The following is a 12,892-nucleotide window of genomic DNA, read 5'->3' on the forward strand; positions in this document are numbered from 1 at the left end:
AATGTGCTATATAGGTCACATAGTCGCACCAATATTCAGCCGTTTCATAGACATCTCGTTTTTAATACAAACGTAGAAACTACACCCCTGAGCCTATCGCTGCTACTTCATCGGCGAGAAACGCTTATTACAGAAAATTTAGACTAAACGAAGGTTCCACCGAGATTCGAACTCGGATCGCTGGATTCAGAGTCCAGAGTGCTAACCGTTACACCATGGAACCAGACAGGAGAATGGGACTCGTAAATACACTTAGCAGTGTTCTGACGTACTTCAGACACTTCCTACTTGCATTTTTTAACCTAATTGACACGATCGAGCATTATAAAACTTAATCTGGGCAATGTTTGCACTTGCAGCCGATGACTGCATTTCCTGTGCGTCTATATGGCAGCGCTGAGTAGCAGTGTGTGGAAACGAAAGACAGGGACGGACGTAAAGCAATCAGTACGAATAAGAAAGTATGCAGAGCCTCTGGTAGCTCAGTTGGTAGAGCGGTGGACTGTAGTGGAGGATTCACAGTTATCCATAGGTCGCTGGTTCAAATCCGGCCCAGAGGACTGTTTTTCTAATCTCAGGAGCAAAGAGGCTCCAGAGCATGCCCACTCGGTCAGAACCTCCCTATGTTTTAAACCTATTTTAAAGGAAATTCATTTGCTCAGCTTCTAGTAGCTAGTTGATAATCATGGGATTCTTAGCCTTCGTAGGATAATGATATTTCTTCGAATTATAGTAAAATTGCTTGCTCTTACAGGCATTACTCGTTTAATGTGCTATATAGGTCACATAGTCGCACCAATATTCAGCCGTTTCATAGACATCTCGTTTTTAATACAAACGTAGAAACTACACCCCTGAGCCTATCGCTGCTACTTCATCGGCGAGAAACGCTTATTACAGAAAATTTAGACTAAACGAAGGTTCCACCGAGATTCGAACTCTGATCGCTGGATTCAGAGTCCAGAGTGCTAACCGTTACACCATGGAACCAGACAGGAGAATGGGACTCGTAAATACACTTAGCAGTGTTCTGACGTACTTCAGACACTTCCTACTTGCATTTTTTAACCTAATTGACACGATCGAGCATTATAAAACTTAATCTGGGCAATGTTTGCACTTGCAGCCGATGACTGCATTTCCTGTGCGTCTATATGGCAGCGCTGAGTAGCAGTGTGTGGAAACGAAAGACAGGGACGGACGTAAAGCAATCAGTACGAATAAGAAAGTATGCAGAGCCTCTGGTAGCTCAGTTGGTAGAGCGGTGGACTGTAGTGGAGGATTCACAGTTATCCATAGGTCGCTGGTTCAAATCCGGCCCAGAGGACTGTTTTTCTAATCTCAGGAGCAAAGAGGCTCCAGAGCATGCCCACTCGGTCAGAACCTCCCTATGTTTTAAACCTATTTTAAAGGAAATTCATTTGCTCAGCTTCTAGTAGCTAGTTGATAATCATGGGATTCTTAGCCTTCGTAGGATAATGATATTTCTTCGAATTATAGTAAAATTGCTTGCTCTTACAGGCATTACTCGTTTAATGTGCTATATAGGTCACATAGTCGCACCAATATTCAGCCGTTTCATAGACATCTCGTTTTTAATACAAACGTAGAAACTACACCCCTGAGCCTATCGCTGCTACTTCATCGGCGAGAAACGCTTATTACAGAAAATTTAGACTAAACGAAGGTTCCACCGAGATTCGAACTCGGATCGCTGGATTCAGAGTCCAGAGTGCTAACCGTTACACCATGGAACCAGACAGGAGAATGGGACTCGTAAATACACTTAGCAGTGTTCTGACGTACTTCAGACACTTCCTACTTGCATTTTTTAACCTAATTGACACGATCGAGCATTATAAAACTTAATCTGGGCAATGTTTGCACTTGCAGCCGATGACTGCATTTCCTGTGCGTCTATATGGCAGCGCTGAGTAGCAGTGTGTGGAAACGAAAGACAGGGACGGACGTAAAGCAATCAGTACGAATAAGAAAGTATGCAGAGCCTCTGGTAGCTCAGTTGGTAGAGCGGTGGACTGTAGTGGAGGATTCACAGTTATCCATAGGTCGCTGGTTCAAATCCGGCCCAGAGGACTGTTTTTCTAATCTCAGGAGCAAAGAGGCTCCAGAGCATGCCCACTCGGTCAGAACCTCCCTATGTTTTAAACCTATTTTAAAGGAAATTCATTTGCTCAGCTTCTAGTAGCTAGTTGATAATCATGGGATTCTTAGCCTTCGTAGGATAATGATATTTCTTCGAATTATAGTAAAATTGCTTGCTCTTACAGGCATTACTCGTTTAATGTGCTATATAGGTCACATAGTCGCACCAATATTCAGCCGTTTCATAGACATCTCGTTTTTAATACAAACGTAGAAACTACACCCCTGAGCCTATCGCTGCTACTTCATCGGCGAGAAACGCTTATTACAGAAAATTTAGACTAAACGAAGGTTCCACCGAGATTCGAACTCGGATCGCTGGATTCAGAGTCCAGAGTGCTAACCGTTACACCATGGAACCAGACAGGAGAATGGGACTCGTAAATACACTTAGCAGTGTTCTGACGTACTTCAGACACTTCCTACTTGCATTTTTTAACCTAATTGACACGATCGAGCATTATAAAACTTAATCTGGGCAATGTTTGCACTTGCAGCCGATGACTGCATTTCCTGTGCGTCTATATGGCAGCGCTGAGTAGCAGTGTGTGGAAACGAAAGACAGGGACGGACGTAAAGCAATCAGTACGAATAAGAAAGTATGCAGAGCCTCTGGTAGCTCAGTTGGTAGAGCGGTGGACTGTAGTGGAGGATTCACAGTTATCCATAGGTCGCTGGTTCAAATCCGGCCCAGAGGACTGTTTTTCTAATCTCAGGAGCAAAGAGGCTCCAGAGCATGCCCACTCGGTCAGAACCTCCCTATGTTTTAAACCTATTTTAAAGGAAATTCATTTGCTCAGCTTCTAGTAGCTAGTTGATAATCATGGGATTCTTAGCCTTCGTAGGATAATGATATTTCTTCGAATTATAGTAAAATTGCTTGCTCTTACAGGCATTACTCGTTTAATGTGCTATATAGGTCACATAGTCGCACCAATATTCAGCCGTTTCATAGACATCTCGTTTTTAATACAAACGTAGAAACTACACCCCTGAGCCTATCGCTGCTACTTCATCGGCGAGAAACGCTTATTACAGAAAATTTAGACTAAACGAAGGTTCCACCGAGATTCGAACTCGGATCGCTGGATTCAGAGTCCAGAGTGCTAACCGTTACACCATGGAACCAGACAGGAGAATGGGACTCGTAAATACACTTAGCAGTGTTCTGACGTACTTCAGACACTTCCTACTTGCATTTTTTAACCTAATTGACACGATCGAGCATTATAAAACTTAATCTGGGCAATGTTTGCACTTGCAGCCGATGACTGCATTTCCTGTGCGTCTATATGGCAGCGCTGAGTAGCAGTGTGTGGAAACGAAAGACAGGGACGGACGTAAAGCAATCAGTACGAATAAGAAAGTATGCAGAGCCTCTGGTAGCTCAGTTGGTAGAGCGGTGGACTGTAGTGGAGGATTCACAGTTATCCATAGGTCGCTGGTTCAAATCCGGCCCAGAGGACTGTTTTTCTAATCTCAGGAGCAAAGAGGCTCCAGAGCATGCCCACTCGGTCAGAACCTCCCTATGTTTTAAACCTATTTTAAAGGAAATTCATTTGCTCAGCTTCTAGTAGCTAGTTGATAATCATGGGATTCTTAGCCTTCGTAGGATAATGATATTTCTTCGAATTATAGTAAAATTGCTTGCTCTTACAGGCATTACTCGTTTAATGTGCTATATAGGTCACATAGTCGCACCAATACTCAGCCGTTTCATAGACATCTCGTTTTTAATACAAACGTAGAAACTACACCCCTGAGCCTATCGCTGCTACTTCATCGGCGAGAAACGCTTATTACAGAAAATTTAGACTAAACGAAGGTTCCACCGAGATTCGAACTCGGATCGCTGGATTCAGAGTCCAGAGTGCTAACCGTTACACCATGGAACCAGACAGGAGAATGGGACTCGTAAATACACTTAGCAGTGTTCTGACGTACTTCAGACACTTCCTACTTGCATTTTTTAACCTAATTGACACGATCGAGCATTATAAAACTTAATCTGGGCAATGTTTGCACTTGCAGCCGATGACTGCATTTCCTGTGCGTCTATATGGCAGCGCTGAGTAGCAGTGTGTGGAAACGAAAGACAGGGACGGACGTAAAGCAATCAGTACGAATAAGAAAGTATGCAGAGCCTCTGGTAGCTCAGTTGGTAGAGCGGTGGACTGTAGTGGAGGATTCACAGTTATCCATAGGTCGCTGGTTCAAATCCGGCCCAGAGGACTGTTTTTCTAATCTCAGGAGCAAAGAGGCTCCAGAGCATGCCCACTCGGTCAGAACCTCCCTATGTTTTAAACCTATTTTAAAGGAAATTCATTTGCTCAGCTTCTAGTAGCTAGTTGATAATCATGGGATTCTTAGCCTTCGTAGGATAATGATATTTCTTCGAATTATAGTAAAATTGCTTGCTCTTACAGGCATTACTCGTTTAATGTGCTATATAGGTCACATAGTCGCACCAATATTCAGCCGTTTCATAGACATCTCGTTTTTAATACAAACGTAGAAACTACACCCCTGAGCCTATCGCTGCTACTTCATCGGCGAGAAACGCTTATTACAGAAAATTTAGACTAAACGAAGGTTCCACCGAGATTCGAACTCGGATCGCTGGATTCAGAGTCCAGAGTGCTAACCGTTACACCATGGAACCAGACAGGAGAATGGGACTCGTAAATACACTTAGCAGTGTTCTGACGTACTTCAGACACTTCCTACTTGCATTTTTTAACCTAATTGACACGATCGAGCATTATAAAACTTAATCTGGGCAATGTTTGCACTTGCAGCCGATGACTGCATTTCCTGTGCGTCTATATGGCAGCGCTGAGTAGCAGTGTGTGGAAACGAAAGACAGGGACGGACGTAAAGCAATCAGTACGAATAAGAAAGTATGCAGAGCCTCTGGTAGCTCAGTTGGTAGAGCGGTGGACTGTAGTGGAGGATTCACAGTTATCCATAGGTCGCTGGTTCAAATCCGGCCCAGAGGACTGTTTTTCTAATCTCAGGAGCAAAGAGGCTCCAGAGCATGCCCACTCGGTCAGAACCTCCCTATGTTTTAAACCTATTTTAAAGGAAATTCATTTGCTCAGCTTCTAGTAGCTAGTTGATAATCATGGGATTCTTAGCCTTCGTAGGATAATGATATTTCTTCGAATTATAGTAAAATTGCTTGCTCTTACAGGCATTACTCGTTTAATGTGCTATATAGGTCACATAGTCGCACCAATATTCAGCCGTTTCATAGACATCTCGTTTTTAATACAAACGTAGAAACTACACCCCTGAGCCTATCGCTGCTACTTCATCGGCGAGAAACGCTTATTACAGAAAATTTAGACTAAACGAAGGTTCCACCGAGATTCGAACTCGGATCGCTGGATTCAGAGTCCAGAGTGCTAACCGTTACACCATGGAACCAGACAGGAGAATGGGACTCGTAAATACACTTAGCAGTGTTCTGACGTACTTCAGACACTTCCTACTTGCATTTTTTAACCTAATTGACACGATCGAGCATTATAAAACTTAATCTGGGCAATGTTTGCACTTGCAGCCGATGACTGCGTTTCCTGTGCGTCTATATGGCAGCGCTGAGAAGCAGTGTGTGGAAACGAAAGACAGGGACGGACGTAAAGCAATCAGTACGAATAAGAAAGTATGCAGAGCCTCTGGTAGCTCAGTTGGTAGAGCGGTGGACTGTAGTGGAGGATTCACAGTTATCCATAGGTCGCTGGTTCAAATCCGGCCCAGAGGACTGTTTTTCTAATCTCAGGAGCAAAGAGGCTCCAGAGCATGCCCACTCGGTCAGAACCTCCCTATGTTTTAAACCTATTTTAAAGGAAATTCATTTGCTCAGCTTCTAGTAGCTAGTTGATAATCATGGGATTCTTAGCCTTCGTAGGATAATGATATTTCTTCGAATTATAGTAAAATTGCTTGCTCTTACAGGCATTACTCGTTTAATGTGCTATATAGGTCACATAGTCGCACCAATATTCAGCCGTTTCATAGACATCTCGTTTTTAATACAAACGTAGAAACTACACCCCTGAGCCTATCGCTGCTACTTCATCGGCGAGAAACGCTTATTACAGAAAATTTAGACTAAACGAAGGTTCCACCGAGATTCGAACTCGGATCGCTGGATTCAGAGTCCAGAGTGCTAACCGTTACACCATGGAACCAGACAGGAGAATGGGACTCGTAAATACACTTAGCAGTGTTCTGACGTACTTCAGACACTTCCTACTTGCATTTTTTAACCTAATTGACACGATCGAGCATTATAAAACTTAATCTGGGCAATGTTTGCACTTGCAGCCGATGACTGCATTTCCTGTGCGTCTATATGGCAGCGCTGAGTAGCAGTGTGTGGAAACGAAAGACAGGGACGGACGTAAAGCAATCAGTACGAATAAGAAAGTATGCAGAGCCTCTGGTAGCTCAGTTGGTAGAGCGGTGGACTGTAGTGGAGGATTCACAGTTATCCATAGGTCGCTGGTTCAAATCCGGCCCAGAGGACTGTTTTTCTAATCTCAGGAGCAAAGAGGCTCCAGAGCATGCCCACTCGGTCAGAACCTCCCTATGTTTTAAACCTATTTTAAAGGAAATTCATTTGCTCAGCTTCTAGTAGCTAGTTGATAATCATGGGATTCTTAGCCTTCGTAGGATAATGATATTTCTTCGAATTATAGTAAAATTGCTTGCTCTTACAGGCATTACTCGTTTAATGTGCTATATAGGTCACATAGTCGCACCAATATTCAGCCGTTTCATAGACATCTCGTTTTTAATACAAACGTAGAAACTACACCCCTGAGCCTATCGCTGCTACTTCATCGGCGAGAAACGCTTATTACAGAAAATTTAGACTAAACGAAGGTTCCACCGAGATTCGAACTCGGATCGCTGGATTCAGAGTCCAGAGTGCTAACCGTTACACCATGGAACCAGACAGGAGAATGGGACTCGTAAATACACTTAGCAGTGTTCTGACGTACTTCAGACACTTCCTACTTGCATTTTTTAACCTAATTGACACGATCGAGCATTATAAAACTTAATCTGGGCAATGTTTGCACTTGCAGCCGATGACTGCATTTCCTGTGCGTCTATATGGCAGCGCTGAGTAGCAGTGTGTGGAAACGAAAGACAGGGACGGACGTAAAGCAATCAGTACGAATAAGAAAGTATGCAGAGCCTCTGGTAGCTCAGTTGGTAGAGCGGTGGACTGTAGTGGAGGATTCACAGTTATCCATAGGTCGCTGGTTCAAATCCGGCCCAGAGGACTGTTTTTCTAATCTCAGGAGCAAAGAGGCTCCAGAGCATGCCCACTCGGTCAGAACCTCCCTATGTTTTAAACCTATTTTAAAGGAAATTCATTTGCTCAGCTTCTAGTAGCTAGTTGATAATCATGGGATTCTTAGCCTTCGTAGGATAATGATATTTCTTCGAATTATAGTAAAATTGCTTGCTCTTACAGGCATTACTCGTTTAATGTGCTATATAGGTCACATAGTCGCACCAATATTCAGCCGTTTCATAGACATCTCGTTTTTAATACAAACGTAGAAACTACACCCCTGAGCCTATCGCTGCTACTTCATCGGCGAGAAACGCTTATTACAGAAAATTTAGACTAAACGAAGGTTCCACCGAGATTCGAACTCGGATCGCTGGATTCAGAGTCCAGAGTGCTAACCGTTACACCATGGAACCAGACAGGAGAATGGGACTCGTAAATACACTTAGCAGTGTTCTGACGTACTTCAGACACTTCCTACTTGCATTTTTTAACCTAATTGACACGATCGAGCATTATAAAACTTAATCTGGGCAATGTTTGCACTTGCAGCCGATGACTGCATTTCCTGTGCGTCTATATGGCAGCGCTGAGTAGCAGTGTGTGGAAACGAAAGACAGGGACGGACGTAAAGCAATCAGTACGAATAAGAAAGTATGCAGAGCCTCTGGTAGCTCAGTTGGTAGAGCGGTGGACTGTAGTGGAGGATTCACAGTTATCCATAGGTCGCTGGTTCAAATCCGGCCCAGAGGACTGTTTTTCTAATCTCAGGAGCAAAGAGGCTCCAGAGCATGCCCACTCGGTCAGAACCTCCCTATGTTTTAAACCTATTTTAAAGGAAATTCATTTGCTCAGCTTCTAGTAGCTAGTTGATAATCATGGGATTCTTAGCCTTCGTAGGATAATGATATTTCTTCGAATAATAGTAAAATTGCTTGCTCTTACAGGCATTACTCGTTTAATGTGCTATATAGGTCACATAGTCGCACCAATATTCAGCCGTTTCATAGACATCTCGTTTTTAATACAAACGTAGAAACTACACCCCTGAGCCTATCGCTGCTACTTCATCGGCGAGAAACGCTTATTACAGAAAATTTAGACTAAACGAAGGTTCCACCGAGATTCGAACTCGGATCGCTGGATTCAGAGTCCAGAGTGCTAACCGTTACACCATGGAACCAGACAGGAGAATGGGACTCGTAAATACACTTAGCAGTGTTCTGACGTACTTCAGACACTTCCTACTTGCATTTTTTAACCTAATTGACACGATCGAGCATTATAAAACTTAATCTGGGCAATGTTTGCACTTGCAGCCGATGACTGCATTTCCTGTGCGTCTATATGGCAGCGCTGAGTAGCAGTGTGTGGAAACGAAAGACAGGGACGGACGTAAAGCAATCAGTACGAATAAGAAAGTATGCAGAGCCTCTGGTAGCTCAGTTGGTAGAGCGGTGGACTGTAGTGGAGGATTCACAGTTATCCATAGGTCGCTGGTTCAAATCCGGCCCAGAGGACTGTTTTTCTAATCTCAGGAGCAAAGAGGCTCCAGAGCATGCCCACTCGGTCAGAACCTCCCTATGTTTTAAACCTATTTTAAAGGAAATTCATTTGCTCAGCTTCTAGTAGCTAGTTGATAATCATGGGATTCTTAGCCTTCGTAGGATAATGATATTTCTTCGAATTATAGTAAAATTGCTTGCTCTTACAGGCATTACTCGTTTAATGTGCTATATAGGTCACATAGTCGCACCAATATTCAGCCGTTTCATAGACATCTCGTTTTTAATACAAACGTAGAAACTACACCCCTGAGCCTATCGCTGCTACTTCATCGGCGAGAAACGCTTATTACAGAAAATTTAGACTAAACGAAGGTTCCACCGAGATTCGAACTCGGATCGCTGGATTCAGAGTCCAGAGTGCTAACCGTTACACCATGGAACCAGACAGGAGAATGGGACTCGTAAATACACTTAGCAGTGTTCTGACGTACTTCAGACACTTCCTACTTGCATTTTTTAACCTAATTGACACGATCGAGCATTATAAAACTTAATCTGGGCAATGTTTGCACTTGCAGCCGATGACTGCATTTCCTGTGCGTCTATATGGCAGCGCTGAGTAGCAGTGTGTGGAAACGAAAGACAGGGACGGACGTAAAGCAATCAGTACGAATAAGAAAGTATGCAGAGCCTCTGGTAGCTCAGTTGGTAGAGCGGTGGACTGTAGTGCAGGATTCACAGTTATCCATAGGTCGCTGGTTCAAATCCGGCCCAGAGGACTGTTTTTCTAATCTCAGGAGCAAAGAGGCTCCAGAGCATGCCCACTCGGTCAGAACCTCCCTATGTTTTAAACCTATTTTAAAGGAAATTCATTTGCTCAGCTTCTAGTAGCTAGTTGATAATCATGGGATTCTTAGCCTTCGTAGGATAATGATATTTCTTCGAATTATAGTAAAATTGCTTGCTCTTACAGGCATTACTCGTTTAATGTGCTATATAGGTCACATAGTCGCACCAATATTCAGCCGTTTCATAGACATCTCGTTTTTAATACAAACGTAGAAACTACACCCCTGAGCCTATCGCTGCTACTTCATCGGCGAGAAACGCTTATTACAGAAAATTTAGACTAAACGAAGGTTCCACCGAGATTCGAACTCGGATCGCTGGATTCAGAGTCCAGAGTGCTAACCGTTACACCATGGAACCAGACAGGAGAATGGGACTCGTAAATACACTTAGCAGTGTTCTGACGTACTTCAGACACTTCCTACTTGCATTTTTTAACCTAATTGACACGATCGAGCATTATAAAACTTAATCTGGGCAATGTTTGCACTTGCAGCCGATGACTGCATTTCCTGTGCGTCTATATGGCAGCGCTGAGTAGCAGTGTGTGGAAACGAAAGACAGGGACGGACGTAAAGCAATCAGTACGAATAAGAAAGTATGCAAAGCCTCTGGTAGCTCAGTTGGTAGAGCGGTGGACTGTAGTGGAGGATTCACAGTTATCCATAGGTCGCTGGTTCAAATCCGGCCCAGAGGACTGTTTTTCTAATCTCAGGAGCAAAGAGGCTCCAGAGCATGCCCACTCGGTCAGAACCTCCCTATGTTTTAAACCTATTTTAAAGGAAATTCATTTGCTCAGCTTCTAGTAGCTAGTTGATAATCATGGGATTCTTAGCCTTCGTAGGATAATGATATTTCTTCGAATTATAGTAAAATTGCTTGCTCTTACAGGCATTACTCGTTTAATGTGCTATATAGGTCACATAGTCGCACCAATATTCAGCCGTTTCATAGACATCTCGTTTTTAATACAAACGTAGAAACTACACCCCTGAGCCTATCGCTGCTACTTCATCGGCGAGAAACGCTTATTACAGAAAATTTAGACTAAACGAAGGTTCCACCGAGATTCGAACTCGGATCGCTGGATTCAGAGTCCAGAGTGCTAACCGTTACAACATGGAACCAGACAGGAGAATGGGACTCGTAAATACACTTAGCAGTGTTCTGACGTACTTCAGACACTTCCTACTTGCATTTTTTAACCTAATTGACACGATCGAGCATTATAAAACTTAATCTGGGCAATGTTTGCACTTGCAGCCGATGACTGCATTTCCTGTGCGTCTATATGGCAGCGCTGAGTAGCAGTGTGTGGAAACGAAAGACAGGGACGGACGTAAAGCAATCAGTACGAATAAGAAAGTATGCAAAGCCTCTGGTAGCTCAGTTGGTAGAGCGGTGGACTGTAGTGGAGGATTCACAGTTATCCATAGGTCGCTGGTTCAAATCCGGCCCAGAGGACTGTTTTTCTAATCTCAGGAGCAAAGAGGCTCCAGAGCATGCCCACTCGGTCAGAACCTCCCTATGTTTTAAACCTATTTTAAAGGAAATTCATTTGCTCAGCTTCTAGTAGCTAGTTGATAATCATGGGATTCTTAGCCTTCGTAGGATAATGATATTTCTTCGAATTATAGTAAAATTGCTTGCTCTTACAGGCATTACTCGTTTAATGTGCTATATAGGTCACATAGTCGCACCAATATTCAGCCGTTTCATAGACATCTCGTTTTTAATACAAACGTAGAAACTACACCCCTGAGCCTATCGCTGCTACTTCATCGGCGAGAAACGCTTATTACAGAAAATTTAGACTAAACGAAGGTTCCACCGAGATTCGAACTCGGATCGCTGGATTCGGAGTCCAGAGTGCTAACCGTTACACCATGGAACCAGACAGGAGAATGGGACTCGTAAATACACTTAGCAGTGTTCTGACGTACTTCAGACACTTCCTACTTGCATTTTTTAACCTAATTGACACGATCGAGCATTATAAAACTTAATCTGGGCAATGTTTGCACTTGCAGCCGATGACTGCATTTCCTGTGCGTCTATATGGCAGCGCTGAGTAGCAGTGTGTGGAAACGAAAGACAGGGACGGACGTAAAGCAATCAGTACGAATAAGAAAGTATGCAAAGCCTCTGGTAGCTCAGTTGGTAGAGCGGTGGACTGTAGTGGAGGATTCACAGTTATCCATAGGTCGCTGGTTCAAATCCGGCCCAGAGGACTGTTTTTCTAATCTCAGGAGCAAAGAGGCTCCAGAGCATGCCCACTCGGTCAGAACCTCCCTATGTTTTAAACCTATTTTAAAGGAAATTCATTTGCTCAGCTTCTAGTAGCTAGTTGATAATCATGGGATTCTTAGCCTTCGTAGGATAATGATATTTCTTCGAATTATAGTAAAATTGCTTGCTCTTACAGGCATTACTCGTTTAATGTGCTATATAGGTCACATAGTCGCACCAATATTCAGCCGTTTCATAGACATCTCGTTTTTAATACAAACGTAGAAACTACACCCCTGAGCCTATCGCTGCTACTTCATCGGCGAGAAACGCTTATTACAGAAAATTTAGACTAAACGAAGGTTCCACCGAGATTCGAACTCGGATCGCTGGATTCAGAGTCCAGAGTGCTAACCGTTACACCATGGAACCAGACAGGAGAATGGGACTCGTAAATACACTTAGCAGTGTTCTGACGTACTTCAGACACTTCCTACTTGCATTTTTTAACCTAATTGACACGATCGAGCATTATAAAACTTAATCTGGGCAATGTTTGCACTTGCAGCCGATGACTGCATTTCCTGTGCGTCTATATGGCAGCGCTGAGTAGCAGTGTGTGGAAACGAAAGACAGGGACGGACGTAAAGCAATCAGTACGAATAAGAAAGTATGCAGAGCCTCTGGTAGCTCAGTTGGTAGAGCGGTGGACTGTAGTGGAGGATTCACAGTTATCCATAGGTCGCTGGTTCAAATCCGGCCCAGAGGACTGTTTTTCTAATCTCAGGAGCAAAGAGGCTCCAGAGCATGCCCACTCGGTCAGAACCTC

General features: G+C 43.5%; 34 non-coding genes across 34 annotated transcripts; 17 read left to right on the plus strand and 17 right to left on the minus strand.

Moving 5' to 3' along the window:
• Window positions 1-151: 151 nt before the first annotated feature.
• On the minus strand, window positions 152-223 carry Trnaq-cug (transfer RNA glutamine (anticodon CUG)). The gene has a single exon. It is a non-coding gene; the product is annotated as a tRNA-Gln (tRNA).
• A 248-nt stretch (window positions 224-471) lies between these two features.
• Window positions 472-560, plus strand: Trnay-gua (transfer RNA tyrosine (anticodon GUA)). The gene is given in 2 exon segments: window positions 472-508; window positions 525-560. It is a non-coding gene; the product is annotated as a tRNA-Tyr (tRNA).
• Window positions 561-918: 358 nt separating this feature from the next.
• On the minus strand, window positions 919-990 carry Trnaq-cug (transfer RNA glutamine (anticodon CUG)). Its single transcript has one exon. It is a non-coding gene; the product is annotated as a tRNA-Gln (tRNA).
• Window positions 991-1,238: 248 nt separating this feature from the next.
• Trnay-gua (transfer RNA tyrosine (anticodon GUA)) lies at window positions 1,239-1,327 on the plus strand. The gene is given in 2 exon segments: window positions 1,239-1,275; window positions 1,292-1,327. It is a non-coding gene; the product is annotated as a tRNA-Tyr (tRNA).
• A 358-nt stretch (window positions 1,328-1,685) lies between these two features.
• Window positions 1,686-1,757, minus strand: Trnaq-cug (transfer RNA glutamine (anticodon CUG)). The gene has a single exon. It is a non-coding gene; the product is annotated as a tRNA-Gln (tRNA).
• A 248-nt stretch (window positions 1,758-2,005) lies between these two features.
• On the plus strand, window positions 2,006-2,094 carry Trnay-gua (transfer RNA tyrosine (anticodon GUA)). Its single transcript is given in 2 exon segments — window positions 2,006-2,042; window positions 2,059-2,094. It is a non-coding gene; the product is annotated as a tRNA-Tyr (tRNA).
• A 358-nt stretch (window positions 2,095-2,452) lies between these two features.
• On the minus strand, window positions 2,453-2,524 carry Trnaq-cug (transfer RNA glutamine (anticodon CUG)). Its single transcript has one exon. It is a non-coding gene; the product is annotated as a tRNA-Gln (tRNA).
• Window positions 2,525-2,772: 248 nt separating this feature from the next.
• Window positions 2,773-2,861, plus strand: Trnay-gua (transfer RNA tyrosine (anticodon GUA)). The gene is given in 2 exon segments: window positions 2,773-2,809; window positions 2,826-2,861. It is a non-coding gene; the product is annotated as a tRNA-Tyr (tRNA).
• Window positions 2,862-3,219: 358 nt separating this feature from the next.
• Window positions 3,220-3,291, minus strand: Trnaq-cug (transfer RNA glutamine (anticodon CUG)). The gene has a single exon. It is a non-coding gene; the product is annotated as a tRNA-Gln (tRNA).
• Window positions 3,292-3,539: 248 nt separating this feature from the next.
• On the plus strand, window positions 3,540-3,628 carry Trnay-gua (transfer RNA tyrosine (anticodon GUA)). The gene is given in 2 exon segments: window positions 3,540-3,576; window positions 3,593-3,628. It is a non-coding gene; the product is annotated as a tRNA-Tyr (tRNA).
• A 358-nt stretch (window positions 3,629-3,986) lies between these two features.
• On the minus strand, window positions 3,987-4,058 carry Trnaq-cug (transfer RNA glutamine (anticodon CUG)). The gene has a single exon. It is a non-coding gene; the product is annotated as a tRNA-Gln (tRNA).
• A 248-nt stretch (window positions 4,059-4,306) lies between these two features.
• On the plus strand, window positions 4,307-4,395 carry Trnay-gua (transfer RNA tyrosine (anticodon GUA)). The gene is given in 2 exon segments: window positions 4,307-4,343; window positions 4,360-4,395. It is a non-coding gene; the product is annotated as a tRNA-Tyr (tRNA).
• A 358-nt stretch (window positions 4,396-4,753) lies between these two features.
• Trnaq-cug (transfer RNA glutamine (anticodon CUG)) lies at window positions 4,754-4,825 on the minus strand. Its single transcript has one exon. It is a non-coding gene; the product is annotated as a tRNA-Gln (tRNA).
• Window positions 4,826-5,073: 248 nt separating this feature from the next.
• Window positions 5,074-5,162, plus strand: Trnay-gua (transfer RNA tyrosine (anticodon GUA)). Its single transcript is given in 2 exon segments — window positions 5,074-5,110; window positions 5,127-5,162. It is a non-coding gene; the product is annotated as a tRNA-Tyr (tRNA).
• Window positions 5,163-5,520: 358 nt separating this feature from the next.
• On the minus strand, window positions 5,521-5,592 carry Trnaq-cug (transfer RNA glutamine (anticodon CUG)). The gene has a single exon. It is a non-coding gene; the product is annotated as a tRNA-Gln (tRNA).
• Window positions 5,593-5,840: 248 nt separating this feature from the next.
• On the plus strand, window positions 5,841-5,929 carry Trnay-gua (transfer RNA tyrosine (anticodon GUA)). Its single transcript is given in 2 exon segments — window positions 5,841-5,877; window positions 5,894-5,929. It is a non-coding gene; the product is annotated as a tRNA-Tyr (tRNA).
• A 358-nt stretch (window positions 5,930-6,287) lies between these two features.
• Trnaq-cug (transfer RNA glutamine (anticodon CUG)) lies at window positions 6,288-6,359 on the minus strand. Its single transcript has one exon. It is a non-coding gene; the product is annotated as a tRNA-Gln (tRNA).
• A 248-nt stretch (window positions 6,360-6,607) lies between these two features.
• Window positions 6,608-6,696, plus strand: Trnay-gua (transfer RNA tyrosine (anticodon GUA)). The gene is given in 2 exon segments: window positions 6,608-6,644; window positions 6,661-6,696. It is a non-coding gene; the product is annotated as a tRNA-Tyr (tRNA).
• Window positions 6,697-7,054: 358 nt separating this feature from the next.
• Trnaq-cug (transfer RNA glutamine (anticodon CUG)) lies at window positions 7,055-7,126 on the minus strand. The gene has a single exon. It is a non-coding gene; the product is annotated as a tRNA-Gln (tRNA).
• A 248-nt stretch (window positions 7,127-7,374) lies between these two features.
• On the plus strand, window positions 7,375-7,463 carry Trnay-gua (transfer RNA tyrosine (anticodon GUA)). The gene is given in 2 exon segments: window positions 7,375-7,411; window positions 7,428-7,463. It is a non-coding gene; the product is annotated as a tRNA-Tyr (tRNA).
• A 358-nt stretch (window positions 7,464-7,821) lies between these two features.
• Window positions 7,822-7,893, minus strand: Trnaq-cug (transfer RNA glutamine (anticodon CUG)). Its single transcript has one exon. It is a non-coding gene; the product is annotated as a tRNA-Gln (tRNA).
• A 248-nt stretch (window positions 7,894-8,141) lies between these two features.
• Trnay-gua (transfer RNA tyrosine (anticodon GUA)) lies at window positions 8,142-8,230 on the plus strand. Its single transcript is given in 2 exon segments — window positions 8,142-8,178; window positions 8,195-8,230. It is a non-coding gene; the product is annotated as a tRNA-Tyr (tRNA).
• A 358-nt stretch (window positions 8,231-8,588) lies between these two features.
• Trnaq-cug (transfer RNA glutamine (anticodon CUG)) lies at window positions 8,589-8,660 on the minus strand. Its single transcript has one exon. It is a non-coding gene; the product is annotated as a tRNA-Gln (tRNA).
• Window positions 8,661-8,908: 248 nt separating this feature from the next.
• On the plus strand, window positions 8,909-8,997 carry Trnay-gua (transfer RNA tyrosine (anticodon GUA)). Its single transcript is given in 2 exon segments — window positions 8,909-8,945; window positions 8,962-8,997. It is a non-coding gene; the product is annotated as a tRNA-Tyr (tRNA).
• A 358-nt stretch (window positions 8,998-9,355) lies between these two features.
• Window positions 9,356-9,427, minus strand: Trnaq-cug (transfer RNA glutamine (anticodon CUG)). The gene has a single exon. It is a non-coding gene; the product is annotated as a tRNA-Gln (tRNA).
• A 248-nt stretch (window positions 9,428-9,675) lies between these two features.
• On the plus strand, window positions 9,676-9,764 carry Trnay-gua (transfer RNA tyrosine (anticodon GUA)). Its single transcript is given in 2 exon segments — window positions 9,676-9,712; window positions 9,729-9,764. It is a non-coding gene; the product is annotated as a tRNA-Tyr (tRNA).
• Window positions 9,765-10,122: 358 nt separating this feature from the next.
• Trnaq-cug (transfer RNA glutamine (anticodon CUG)) lies at window positions 10,123-10,194 on the minus strand. The gene has a single exon. It is a non-coding gene; the product is annotated as a tRNA-Gln (tRNA).
• A 248-nt stretch (window positions 10,195-10,442) lies between these two features.
• Window positions 10,443-10,531, plus strand: Trnay-gua (transfer RNA tyrosine (anticodon GUA)). Its single transcript is given in 2 exon segments — window positions 10,443-10,479; window positions 10,496-10,531. It is a non-coding gene; the product is annotated as a tRNA-Tyr (tRNA).
• A 358-nt stretch (window positions 10,532-10,889) lies between these two features.
• Trnaq-cug (transfer RNA glutamine (anticodon CUG)) lies at window positions 10,890-10,961 on the minus strand. The gene has a single exon. It is a non-coding gene; the product is annotated as a tRNA-Gln (tRNA).
• Window positions 10,962-11,209: 248 nt separating this feature from the next.
• Trnay-gua (transfer RNA tyrosine (anticodon GUA)) lies at window positions 11,210-11,298 on the plus strand. Its single transcript is given in 2 exon segments — window positions 11,210-11,246; window positions 11,263-11,298. It is a non-coding gene; the product is annotated as a tRNA-Tyr (tRNA).
• Window positions 11,299-11,656: 358 nt separating this feature from the next.
• Window positions 11,657-11,728, minus strand: Trnar-ccg (transfer RNA arginine (anticodon CCG)). Its single transcript has one exon. It is a non-coding gene; the product is annotated as a tRNA-Arg (tRNA).
• A 248-nt stretch (window positions 11,729-11,976) lies between these two features.
• Trnay-gua (transfer RNA tyrosine (anticodon GUA)) lies at window positions 11,977-12,065 on the plus strand. The gene is given in 2 exon segments: window positions 11,977-12,013; window positions 12,030-12,065. It is a non-coding gene; the product is annotated as a tRNA-Tyr (tRNA).
• A 358-nt stretch (window positions 12,066-12,423) lies between these two features.
• Trnaq-cug (transfer RNA glutamine (anticodon CUG)) lies at window positions 12,424-12,495 on the minus strand. The gene has a single exon. It is a non-coding gene; the product is annotated as a tRNA-Gln (tRNA).
• A 248-nt stretch (window positions 12,496-12,743) lies between these two features.
• Trnay-gua (transfer RNA tyrosine (anticodon GUA)) lies at window positions 12,744-12,832 on the plus strand. Its single transcript is given in 2 exon segments — window positions 12,744-12,780; window positions 12,797-12,832. It is a non-coding gene; the product is annotated as a tRNA-Tyr (tRNA).
• The last annotated feature ends 60 nt before the right edge of the window (window positions 12,833-12,892 follow it).

This window comes from Schistocerca serialis, chromosome 2 (assembly GCF_023864345.2).
Source record: "Schistocerca serialis cubense isolate TAMUIC-IGC-003099 chromosome 2, iqSchSeri2.2, whole genome shotgun sequence".
Lineage (NCBI taxonomy): Eukaryota > Metazoa > Arthropoda > Insecta > Orthoptera > Acrididae > Schistocerca > Schistocerca serialis.